At 33.5% G+C, this 12,787-nt stretch overlaps 1 long non-coding RNA gene across 5 annotated transcripts in view; it reads left to right on the top strand.

Annotated features, from left to right (window-relative positions):
* The window catches only part of LOC309646377, a 52,051-nt gene that overhangs the window by 22,530 nt on the left and 16,734 nt on the right, over window positions 1-12,787 (top strand). For all 5 annotated transcript variants that reach the window (XR_014255315.1, XR_014255316.1, XR_014255317.1 and 2 more), the window contains one exon: window positions 8,612-8,769. This is a non-coding gene — a long non-coding RNA (uncharacterized lncRNA). The remainder of the gene's footprint in view (window positions 1-8,611; window positions 8,770-12,787) is intronic.

Genomic DNA, 12,787 nt, shown 5'->3' with positions numbered 1-12,787 from the left:
ACTTACATGGTCACTTTCATCCATTCATCCATTCAAGTCCCTACTGAGGTAGATACTGTTATTATCCCCACCTTGCAGACGAAGGAAATCAAAGCAGAGAGGTGAAATAACTTGCCCAAGTTGATAGAGCACTTAAGTACTAGACATGGGATTCAGCCTTCCCCTGAGCACTGTCATGCTGCTTCCCGAGGAGTCGCTTAGTAAAAACCGGTCTTTGAATCCAAGGAAGTAAAAATGTAGTCTGTATCCATGGAGGAGAAAGAGCTCTTCCATCTTTTCTCCTAGCTAAGAAATAAGGAGAAAGTATCCTTGGCCAAAGTCTGCTGACTTTTTCTAGCTATTTTGTCCTAGGGTAAACAGAGTAAACATATCAGAGTTAGATATATTAATACATCCTAGGGTACAGATGTCAGAATGTTCAGTGTGGCAGCTTTAACTTCTAGGCTTCTTTGGTGTTTTGGTGTCCAGACCCCAACTATGCTCAGTGGTGTGAATTTACTGATGGGTTTGTAGAAGATGAGCAAATTTAGTAAAATCCAAGTATTCCATGTGAGTCGAACTGTTTTCAATTACGTGTTTCTGTAACATTAATAGGAGTTACTGATGGTGTGCATCTTTCCACAACTGTATTCTTTAGTTGTAGTTGTTGCATTTACATGCTATTGTATGAGATCAAGTATAAACCTATGGTTCAGTGGGAGAATTTATTGTTTTTTACTCCTTAGATAGGATTTAGTGCTTAACTTTCTATATTCCCATCAATGATTGCTTTTATTATTTCTTCTGCATTCACTTTTGTTCAAAAAGACATTCACTAAAAATTACTTCTTTTGTTTACTCATGAGTTGCAGATGATGTGAAAATTGGTGATACCCATCATGCCAAATCCTATTACAGGTGTATACTCTGTTGAGGTAATATAGATATTTTGCTTCATTAAAAATTATAACATTTACTTATGTGTACAGGATGCTTTGTAAACAGTAGGTGCCCAACATGTGTTAACCAAGAAAATACATATTTGCTTTGATTAAAATATGATTTAAAAGGACCACAAGCCTTTGATCTCAACATTGGTTATTCAGGTTTGTTAAATTAAAGTTTACTTTTTTCCTCCCTTAGGCAACCATGAGGATGAGGATATAGGCAAATACAGGGTGCTGGCACCTATAATGTTGGAGACAGGGAATGTCAGAGGTGCACAATTATTATTCAGCAAACAATAGAGCGCAGTACATAAGAGTGGAAGCTTTGGAATCAGTGAAAAGAGGGTTAGAATTCTAGCTCTAGTTAATATGGTGTTGTGATCCTAGACCAGTTATTAACCTATTCAGACCTAGTTTGCCTTTTCTATAAAGTGAGTATTATAATAACAGGGAGAGATGCCTCAAGAGATGGTTTTTAAATATTCTGTGGAATAGCACAGAGCCTGGCATTGTGTAAGTACTCAGTAAACTTTACCTGCCACTATTAATATATAGGATATTTTGATGGCTCTAAGTATATATTGGTTTGCTATTTGAAAATTTCTGTTTTTGGTATGTTACGCAAATGAGTAGTGATCTTTCAAATCAAAAACTGTTTTCTTTTGAGGATTCTCTTAAGAATCAAAGCAGACTCAAATCCAAGAGGAAACTCTTTAAAAACAGAGTTGTAATTCAGAATATTATGATTCTATAAACTTGTTGAGTTCAAAACATGAAACTTTAATAATTTGGTCTTATATGTGGTAGAAATAACCTATAACAATTTTAAATTAAGTAGAATTTTCCTTTCATAGTTGGCATGGGATTCACATTTTTCTTAACATCTTTATCGGAGTATAATTGCTTACAATGGTGTGTTAGTTTCTGCTGTATAACAAAGTGAATCAGCTATACGTATACATATATCCCCATATCCCCTCCCTCTTGCGTCTCCCTCCACCTTCCCTATCCCACCCCTCTAGATGAACACAAAGCACCGAGCTGATCTCCCTGTGCTATGCAGCTGCTTCCCACTAGCTATCTATTTTACATTTGGGATTCACATTTTTGAACTGTGCTGTGGCTTCAATGGTGAATGAGTTACTGTCTCTATATTTTAAAAACTTGAAGCTCGATGGCATGTTTAATGACCAAAATTATGATGTAAGAGCATTAAGGTAAATATTAATTCCATGAGAGTAATTTAAGAGTGTAAAGTCAGGATTTAATGTATGTTGTGGACTACTGAGAATGCCATGTTTTTTCAAACATTCTAAAGCTCTACATCTGTCACTACTGTGTATGTGTGCACGTGTGTGTGTGTGCGTGCGTGCGTGTGTGTGTGTGCGTGCGTGCGTGTGTGTTCATGAACTGAGAAAACAAAATTTTAAAAATTCCTCTTTTAATCCGGCTTTCATTGCCCTGTTTGTAGGAAAAGAAATAGTGTTTTCCTCTCTCACTCTTAAGTGAAGAATCTATTTCCCTGAAGGAACAATTACGTGCATGCATAAACTGGCAGACAAGGCTTATGTTACACAGTCATGTAAACAGTGAAGTCGTTATAAATAGCGAAATTTCTTCAACAGAAGTAGTAATATTTATGATGTTTTCCACATTCCTTCATTTTTAAGTTTTCTGCTTTCTTTCAAAGTCTGATGGGCAGCGCCATACATAACTTTTGAGAAAGAAAGGCAAAGCTCTTTCCCTTTATCACTGACAGGAATAACAAATATCCCATCTCTTCCTCTTCCCTCATCTGTCCTTTGACTTGGGTGACTTGTGCCCTCGTGTGTGACCACAAGGCACCCTTTCTGTTGACAGTTACAAGCAAAGTAGAGATGCTCTGTTGGACTGTATGCACAGTCCAAATAAGCCAGGATGTTCAGGATGATTTGGGCAGCAAAAGTGTAGGTGCTTGAAGCACGGTATAGCCATCTTGCTGGACACTTAGACAAAACAGACAAAAGGACAGAGATTGAGCATTCCTAAATTTTCGACCATATTTCATTCATAAATGAAATGAATTAGATGACTTAGGATTTTCTAGCTGCTAGAGACGAAAAAATTTCTCATATTAGATCGTTGAAATTAAACCCACTTTTCAGAGTCTATAAGCTGTATTTGGTAAATTTTCTCTTTTTTTTCCAAGAAAGATATTAGGCATTATTTTCTATTCTAATTTGGTAGTAATGTTAAAAGCATGTCTGACTGCCATCTGTTATCATCAGATGGAAATCTAGTTCTTGAGCTTAACTCTGATATTCTGTATGCCAGAACAATTGGGAACCAAATACATCTCTACTGCTGATTTCCTCACCCTGGACTGTTGCTCTCTCAATGTAACCTCATGATAGAATTAAAGTGATATATATTCCAAATCTTTTGAAAATCATTTGTTCTTAACCCAAAAGCCCAAGAGTAAAGAATGCCTACATGCCAACAAGAGAAAGGAAAACAACTAACTGGCAGAAAAAGAGATAAAGAACACTAGCAAAGCTTTGTTAATCTTTAGTCTTTTCATTAGAGATTTACTCAGTCATATAACTAATATATCTTGGGTGCTCACAGGGTGCCTGAAGAAGGGACGTTGTAGAACTGGAGGTGCAGAGTACATACAAGACTAGAATTCCTACCTATTAAATGGGAGTGAGATGAACATTTAGTACTGGTACAATGTAATGAAGCAGGCAAAGTTTCTTAGAAGGGCTAGCTTCTACATTACAATTTGATGCATAGACATCATATCATAAACATATTTCCATCATATTGTAGATTTATTATTTTTTATGGCTAGATGTATTATATTTTAACTCTTCATGCTATTAAACTTTTAGATTGTTTCTGAACTTTTGCTATCATTGACATTATTATTTAGAAATTTGAAGATTGCCTCAAGGTCCAATAATAAAGAAATGAGGGAATAAACCATGGCATAGATGTACAATAGAGGACCATACAACATTAAACTGACTCTTGCCAACACTCTTTAATGATTTTAAAATGAAAAAGTAAAGCAGAAACTGAATTATATACACACATTTATATATTAAGAGCTCAATCACGTTTATAAATTGAGCTCAATTTTGTATACATACGAAACTATCAAGGAAATTTTACCAAACTTTTACATGTGGTTAATTTTGTATGTGGGGTTATAGGTAATTACTAATGATTTTTCTTTTTCTTTTTTGCTTTTTTAAAGTTTTTCTCTAAAGACTGTCTTTTTTTTAGAATCAGACAACATCTATATGCCTAAAGTTTCAAGCGATCTGATTTTCAATCATTAGTAAATAATTTATAGTTTTGAAAGATATTTCTAGTTTTTTTCTGGATGACTTTTATCAACTTAAACAGGCACCAAGAATATCAGTGACACTAACATAAAGTTAAAATAAAAGAAAAAAATTTGCCTGCTTTAATAAGTAAAAATATCTCATTGCTATTTGCATTTTTTGGATTAGACTATATGATGATTATTTTTCTCTGATTTCTAATTTCTAAAAGGTATTTCCTTTTGTCTGAATTACATATAATGTCCTTTGTCCATAGTTCTTAGTTTTTCCCTTTTTAAGAATGCTTTATTTTACATTAACATTTGCTGCAAATATTCCCCTTTGGCTGCATTTTAAAAATTTTATATGGTTTACTCTTCAGCAGTTTTATTTATTTTTATTTTTTTAAAAATTTTTACTTAATATTGGAGCATAGTTGATTAACAATGTTGTTTTAGTTTCAGGTGTATAGCAAAGTGATTCAGTTATACAGATACATGTATCTATTCCTTTTCAAATTCTTTTCCCACTTAGGTTATTACAGAATATTGAGCAACATTCCCTGTGCTATACAGTAGGTCCTTGTTGGTTATCTGTTTTAAATATAGCAGTGTGTACATGTCAGCAATTTTAAATGACCAAATTTGTTAATATTTTCTGTTGTGACTTTACTTATAATCCACATTTTAAAAGGTTTTAGTCCTCCAGAATTTTATAAATATTAAATTATTTTTGGTGGTTTTGCTATTGTTTGGCTAGTTCCCTGTAGTTTTTAACTGAACATTTAAAATTAGTATTTATAGAGTATTGTTTGCTGTATTGACCTACGGTTTTTTGGAATGCTAATAAATGGTCCCAACACCACTATTTACATTTTTAATGATACTTCCTTTAATTATTATGTATATATACTCACATACATATGAATACACAGATATATATAGAATATGTGTATATGAATATGTATGTATAGTATAATATTATTATTGAATCTATATTTTTTTAGTTTGTACACATGTATAGAAGTTTGTACATCTGTCTCAAATACATATTTTAATTAACCTTGCTTTAATCTTAATGAATTGTAATTGTTTGTACACACATTTCTTTTTTGTACATTTTAAAATATTCTTGCCTCTTTACTTTCCTAGATTAATCTTACTACCAATTTCTGCCACTCTCCAAGAAAAAAATCTATTTCAGGTTATTTAAGGTTGAGAATTATATTAAATGTACAAATTACTTTAGAAAATTGAATAACAAATAATTATGAATAATTTAATAATTTATTTGAACTCAATTGAATTTTCTGACTCCTTATAACAAGAGAGACTAATAATTCCTGCAGAGGCATGAATGGAGACACAATCCCCAAAACTTCTGTATCTTTGCCTTTTCCCTCAAAAGGCTCTAGGAAGCAACAGTCCACCCCAAACCTAACAAAACTCACCTTCTCTGTGTTGCTAATGGTTACCAATGAATGTTCCAGGACTCATGGGAGTAGTTCCTGAAAACATTAAAATATTTAGCCAATTGAAGATTACTTAGGTTAACAAACACCTTGAGGAGAAGACATTAACCCTAAGAATCCTTATCTCATGAACAATTATGACATCAGATTTCCTAATACCTGAAATTTCAGAATAAGGGTGTTGATAAGAAAGGAACAGTAATTCTGGGTTGCAGGTTGGTTGTGGGAAAAATAGACCTAATCTGTATCATAAGTTTAGAAGCTTGGGTAACAGAGGAAACCAGAGTGCCTGTGGAGAGAGGTCTGTGGAAGTGTTGTTAGCAGGCATCATTTTTCTGTTGCAATTTTGTATGAGCCCAAGTGTTTGTAGGGTAGGTGCTTATAGTTGACCCATGATATCAGTTCATGCCTGATTCCCAGTTTTCTTTTTATTCCAGTTAAGATCTCTGATATCCACTGCCCTATATCTTAGTTCCAACCCACATCTTGAGACCATCTTATCAGAGCCATGGTTATCAGCATCTTTCTCCATATCTTTCATTATACCACCCATACACTTTGCACCAAGTTCTGGGTTGCATATTTTAAATATTTTATTTTAATTGCTCTCCCAAACAAATATGAAAAGTACATATTATTCTGGATTCCCACCTAATTTTTACTAGTACTATTTTTTCCCATATCCCTCAGAACTTGCAATTTTGCTGTACGTGGACATGTTTTCAGGTGATCTGTATAGCTCCGTGGAACTCCAGAACCTGTGTTCCCTCACTAGAGTCTACCTGCTGGCATTGCCAGCTGACTGACTCAGTGAGCTTTAAATGAACTGGTGTTCTCTCCATGGTCAGCACCTGGGTCTAAGTCAGGTGTCTCTTACCCACCCCCAACCCCCCAGATCTGTTAATAGTCTTCTATCTTGTCTTGTCTTTTCTTGTCTGTCTATCCATTTGCCATCCTTTTATTTAATGTGTTGTCAAGGATAGGCAAAGGAATTCTATTTCTAAAGCTTTCAAAGACCCATAAGGAGACAGCCCTTAAATTCAGTGTTGATACTAACAGTGAAAAATGTGACCCCTTACTAGTGCTCAATAGTTAGATATTCTTGGCCAAAATGACTACTAGTCAGATGCATGCCTGTTGTTCCTATACACCTATGAATTTAGCTGGATACAGTGTCAATACATTACAATGGGCTGTAGGCCCTCAATAGTAACCATTGATGGATGTTACCAAGGGCAAGCCATTTAGGAGGGAGTAGGAGAAAACTGAAAAACAGGAAAAAGAATACTAGATCTTGAGTAAGAGATCATAATTTAAGTTTTGGTTATTTTATATATTAGCTGAGTGTCTGGGAAAGTTTATTAAACCTTCTGAGTCTTTGTTTCTTTATGTATAAAATATGGATTACATTATCAGTATACTTATTCATAAGATTCAACAAAACAATATGTAGAAAAGACTGTGAATTCTGGCACAGAGTTGCAGATTTGATCTATCAGGAAATAGATGGCACATTCAATGGGATACTTGATGAGATTTATTGAAGAATTTATTTACAAGGTATGGACAAAACTAAGAGAAACTGAGAAGGAGGGAGCTGTTACTTAGGTCAGAAGGAGCAAGGGAAGCCAGGAGTTACTGGAATGCAGAAAAAGAATTCTACCTGTAGGAGAAGGCTTCCTGTAGAGGATGTCTGGCTTAGGTAAATAAGCAGCAACTTCAAGCTTATAATAAAATTGGTTAAATTAAGTGGTCTTTTTACTGAGACAATTACTGTTGATGGAATTTTTGGTTAAGGGTAAATTATGGGGCATTTTGACTTATATTCAGGTCTCATCCTCACCGTGTGGGTTTAAATGTTTCAACTGGGTTGTGTCAATTGAAGTTCATGTGAGTATCTCCTAATAGGGGAGATGTCTGATCTAGAGATCCATGTGGATGTGTTATAAATTGTATAAAGTCCTATGCGGTTTTCAACATTATTATATACACATGAAGAGAAATAAAAAATGTATAATCCAATGATACAACTCCTACAACTATTTTGGAAAAATTACCCCTACCTAAGAGCAAATAGAATCATACTGGACTGATCATTTTAACCCGGAGAATCTGATCAATATCAGAAGTGGGCCCTGTTTTTCTTGCCTTCCAGACTTTTTCCTATTTTCCTCATGTAAATTAATCCCAGTGTTGTTGTGGTATTGGTTGGGTGTGGGTAGAGTGGCGATGGTTTATTTGTCCTGGGAAACAAACTATGTAGTTGCTGATGCTATTCGACAGCATCTCCGTGTAGATGATGGGGATAATGACCTGACATATGGACATGAGCAAGTGTTTCCTTAATTGTCCACCACGTGGTACCCTTCGAATTTTCCCAGCTCTTGTGTTTTTGATCACATAAACAATGTAAAATGAAAATATCCTGAGAGAGGAATTGGAGAGCAGTCAGTTGCTAATACGCTGGCTCCACGGTTTTACTGTGTACTGATACTTAGAAGAAGGTAAAAAGGAAGAAAGAGAAACTGAGAAATTTTCTGTAAACTAATGAGAGTAACAAGAACTGGGTCTTAGACAGGTAACTGAATAGGTAGTAGCAGCTGAGTGACAGAAGCACCACCAACTAAAATGGGACAAGTGCAATGGAAGGAAGAGAAAGAGAGCACAAAACTAACAATATTAGTATAATAAGTATATTAACCTTAAAGGTGGTGGTGAAAATGCATGGGTTCTAAATATAATCTAAATAATGGATCAACATTTGAAAGGTCTTTTTGAGATTGAGTATTTTAAATTTCTGCTCTTTATGTGTTTGTTATAATAAGACAATATTTACATTCTACTTAGAAAATAAGCCAAATGTAGATACCGTTTTGTCTTATGCCCTTTGACTTTATTCACAGCGACAAAATGATGCCATCATTTTTATGTGACTCATATGCAAAATGAAATACATTCATCTCTGTGGTCTGCTGATGGGAAATAAAACCAGATATTTCACTTCTAACTCTATCAAGCAAAAGAAAAATCAGTTGTGATTCCAAGAAGACATGAACTCTTGGTAAGGAAATATGTGTTTTACAATTTTCAGAAAGAATTATCAATAACATACTGTAAAAAAAAAAGTCGAATGCCTTAGCATATTCTTTCTTTCTTTCTTTCTTTTTTAACAAAACCATAACTGGCACATAAAGGAACACATTCATATTTGAGGAAGATGCAATTGCATAAATATTTACATTTCCCTCTGTGTTTCTGTGTTCATAAAAAATAAAATTCAGGTGTCATTGAAAAACACCTCATACTTAGAGCTCTACATTAGCAAGCTGTCAACTTCTTGAAGACAAAAAAGATAGTTTAGCTTTTGCTTTCATGTGCTTTTTTGAACTTACTTGATCTTTTTGGTTCTAAAATAGTATATAGGTAGAGTCTTGAATCATTTGTTGTTTATTTTAATTTCTAGACTTAAATTCTGTAATCTATCAATAAAAGTATGTGACAACTTGTAAAGGTTTTTTTTTTTTCAATTTCTGTTTTCCTGGTACAAGTATATTTTGTGACAAGATGGCATTGGACCTGCATAAGTTTAATTGCCACAATTGTTTGATTAAATATTTGATTTGGGGATTGGTCAGTGGGATTGAGAAGTCAGCCATGAGAATTTTATATTAAAACTAATTTAGTAGAAAGGTGTTGCTTCTATTTGCTTCTGTTAGTCAACAATGGAGTGAAATCTGAAGTCTTTCAAGCATCGGGAGGCAAGATGAAAATATCAGCGCTACTCTTAGATGTTTCTAAATGGTTGTATGTTAAATATTGTAGATAAAGCCTCTCTATATGTCCTCACAAAAAGCTTTACTTTGGATGGCAAGTCTAGAAATTCAGCAACACTGAGTATAAGGATAAAGGTACATTCACACAGTGCTATTTAGAAATTTGGCATTTAATGTTTTGAGATGGATAATTGAAATCATTAATGTAGAAGTTCCTTACATTTCCCTTGGGCTCAGAGGTTTTTGTAAACTGGTTTTCAAGAAAGAGGTAAGACCTAAAAAAGGAAAATTCAATATATTGTTTAGCATGCATATTTGACACTCAGGTTTATTGATATGTTCTGCCTTTTATAAGATGAGTACTATGACAAATGACAGAGAAGAGATTGCGCATCACTATCTCTGTTCTATCTATGTACTGCCAGTGGGCAAAGATTTCTCATTTCATACATCATTTACAACTTCCTACAGTAATTTTACACAGTTCATATCCTCAGTACAAGACATAGCAATTATCTATACATTTATATGCATGCAGGCATACTGAATATGAAAATCATGCAGTCCTAAAAAGAGTTCCAAAGTTCACACATTCCAACCAATAAAAGTTGGTAAAGCCAGTAAGTTCTTCAATTCAAAAACTTTCCTATTTTAACTTATGTCCCAGTGTTACCTCTGAAACAGGTTGTTTCAGGAGATCTTCTTTTAAAGTACTGTTCGTAAGAGTAAAATATTTTCAGTTTTCCCAATTGCTTTTTTATTCCAAAATTATGTTAAAAATCATATTCTTTTTTCTATCCACTTTTACTCTTTTACCTCTAAATGGAATAAGAAAAATACAATATTGCATTTTGGACTAGGTAAAAAAAAACCTAAAATGTACAGATTTTCAATTTAAATGCAAATATACATAAAAGGTTGACAGTGGTTATTTTGGACTTTCTAAAATTATTTTTAAGTTATCATAGTTGGTCTACTTTTTCATCTAATATATAACACATAACTTTGAGACAGATTGTAATTCTCTAAATTGATACATAATTTATAATCTTCAGAAGTGAATTCTGAACTCTTTCATGTGTTATCAATAGTCTATAATTAGTTTTTAATTTTTGAACTTCTAATTTTTTTCCAAATTTCATTTTTCATATTCTGGCTTTCATTATATGTGTTTAGAACAATGAATGGTAACTATATACTTTCAGAAGTACAGAAAGCAATGATTCAGATTCAGCAAACACAGTGAATCCCATCCTTTATCAATGAATTAATATTCTATCTCTTTTCAAAAATTATTCAGTGTGTTGACATGATATTCCTATTCCTCCACAGCCATGATTTCTTAAAATTCTTTCCTTTCTTTTGGGAAATTTTTGCTTCAAATTTACTTGTATTAACCTGCCTTGGTATCCAGAATGCATCTGAAAGCATAAATCTATATATAGAAGCTAAGGTTTCTATATTTAGGTCCTTGTATTTTAAGATAAGACAGGAACATATAACTGGTATATTCTACTTGACTGTTTTGGTTAATAATTTTGATAAATGTACAAAAAATTAGAGGTCTTTGTTCATTAGTTAGTTTCCGGGGAAGAGATTTCCAGTGCTATTCTGTCACTGATCACTTTCTTTTTGGTCTCTCACTGAACTTCAATATCTTCATATGTAAAATGAAGCAAAGTGGACGATTTTAAATTTTCTTAATATAGGTAAGATTTGTTTTCTTATTAGCCATGACACCAGAATGTTATATGTCTGAAAACAAAACAATTTATTTTACGTGTACAAAATGAAGGCTTTTTAAATTCAAGACTGTTTTAATGGCTACTGTATTTAACTTCATTTGCCTATGATCCTAGTAATGTTATAGTCAACGACAGATAGTAACTGTAGAAATGGTTCCATTATATCTTAATTTTACACAGTCACATTTAAAAAATAGGCCAGCATTTTTATAAGCACTCAACTCTACATATGTGTTTTTCATAGCTAGTTTTTTTTGTTTTTTGAATTTTATTTATTTTTTTATACAGCAGGTTCTTATTAGTTATCTATTTTATACATATTATTGTATATATGTCAATCCTAATCTCCCAATTCATCCCACCACCACCACCCCCCACCACTTTCCCCCCTTCGTGTCCATACGTTTGTTCTCTACATCTGTGTCTCTATTTCTGCCCTGCAAACCGGTTCATCTGTACTATTTTTCTAGGTTCCACATATATGCGTTAATATATGATATTTGTTTTTCTCTTTCTGACTTCACTCTGTATGACAGTCTCTAGCTCCATCCATGTCTTTACAAATGACCCAATTTCTTTCCTTTTTATGGCTGAGTAATATTTCATTGTATATACGTACCACATCTTCTTTATCCATTCATCTGTCGATGGACACTTAGGTTGCTTCCATGACCTGGCTATTGCAAATAGTGCTGCAATGAACATTGGGGTGCATGTGTCTTTTTGAATTATGATTTTCTCTGGTTATATGCCCAGTAGTGGGATTGCTGGTTCATATGGTAATTCTATTTTTAGTTTTTTAAAGCAAGGTGGTTTTTGAAGACTTTTTACTAGGCATTATAGAATGCCTGAATAACAGGGATAAAGTAAATGTCCATTCAAGTGTGATTTAGAGTTTTTGAAAAGGAGAATGTAGTCAAAAACAGTTCTTTTAATGAACTTAAACATAGAAATGATTGTTTAAAAGCCACACTGATGAATTATTTATAGCACTGATCCTGAAGTAACACGAGAAGCTATAATAGCATCATACACACCACATATGTAGAGAAGTCACATTAGAAAATTTCTAGAGGCTAAGTCATTTCTTCCTTTCTAAGCTTGAGATTCAAACCAAAGCTACTTTTGACTGCAAATCCATCTCTACGTGCACACAGATAAAAGAATAAGTGGTATTATCAGGCAATAAACATTGTTTTAAAGTTATAATCATAGTAATACCGTGATCAGATGTCACTTCTTCCTTGTTGATGTTATACTAAAGATATTGTATCATTCTTTCATTTAACAGATATTTATTGGGGTCCTCCTATTACATAAAAAGTAACTAAACCTTGTCTAGCTAAACCTTATTTAGTCTAAATTCAGTGTCAGATTCCTGTCGTAATAAGGATGACTACATATACTAGTTTTTTATTGTTGTATAAGAAATTACCTTTAAGTAGTGGCTTAAAACAACAGACATTTGTTATCTAAAAATTTCTGTGGATCAGGAGTCTGAACACAGATTAGCTGTGTCTCTGAAAGACTGAGGTCAAGGCTTTCTTGAGGATTGGGTTCT

The sequence above is a fragment of the Balaenoptera physalus genome (assembly GCF_965194825.1).
Source record: "Balaenoptera physalus genome assembly, chromosome: 17".
In the NCBI taxonomy this organism is placed as follows: Eukaryota; Metazoa; Chordata; class Mammalia; order Artiodactyla; family Balaenopteridae; genus Balaenoptera; species Balaenoptera physalus.
This window is presented reverse-complemented; position numbering and strand designations above follow the sequence as displayed.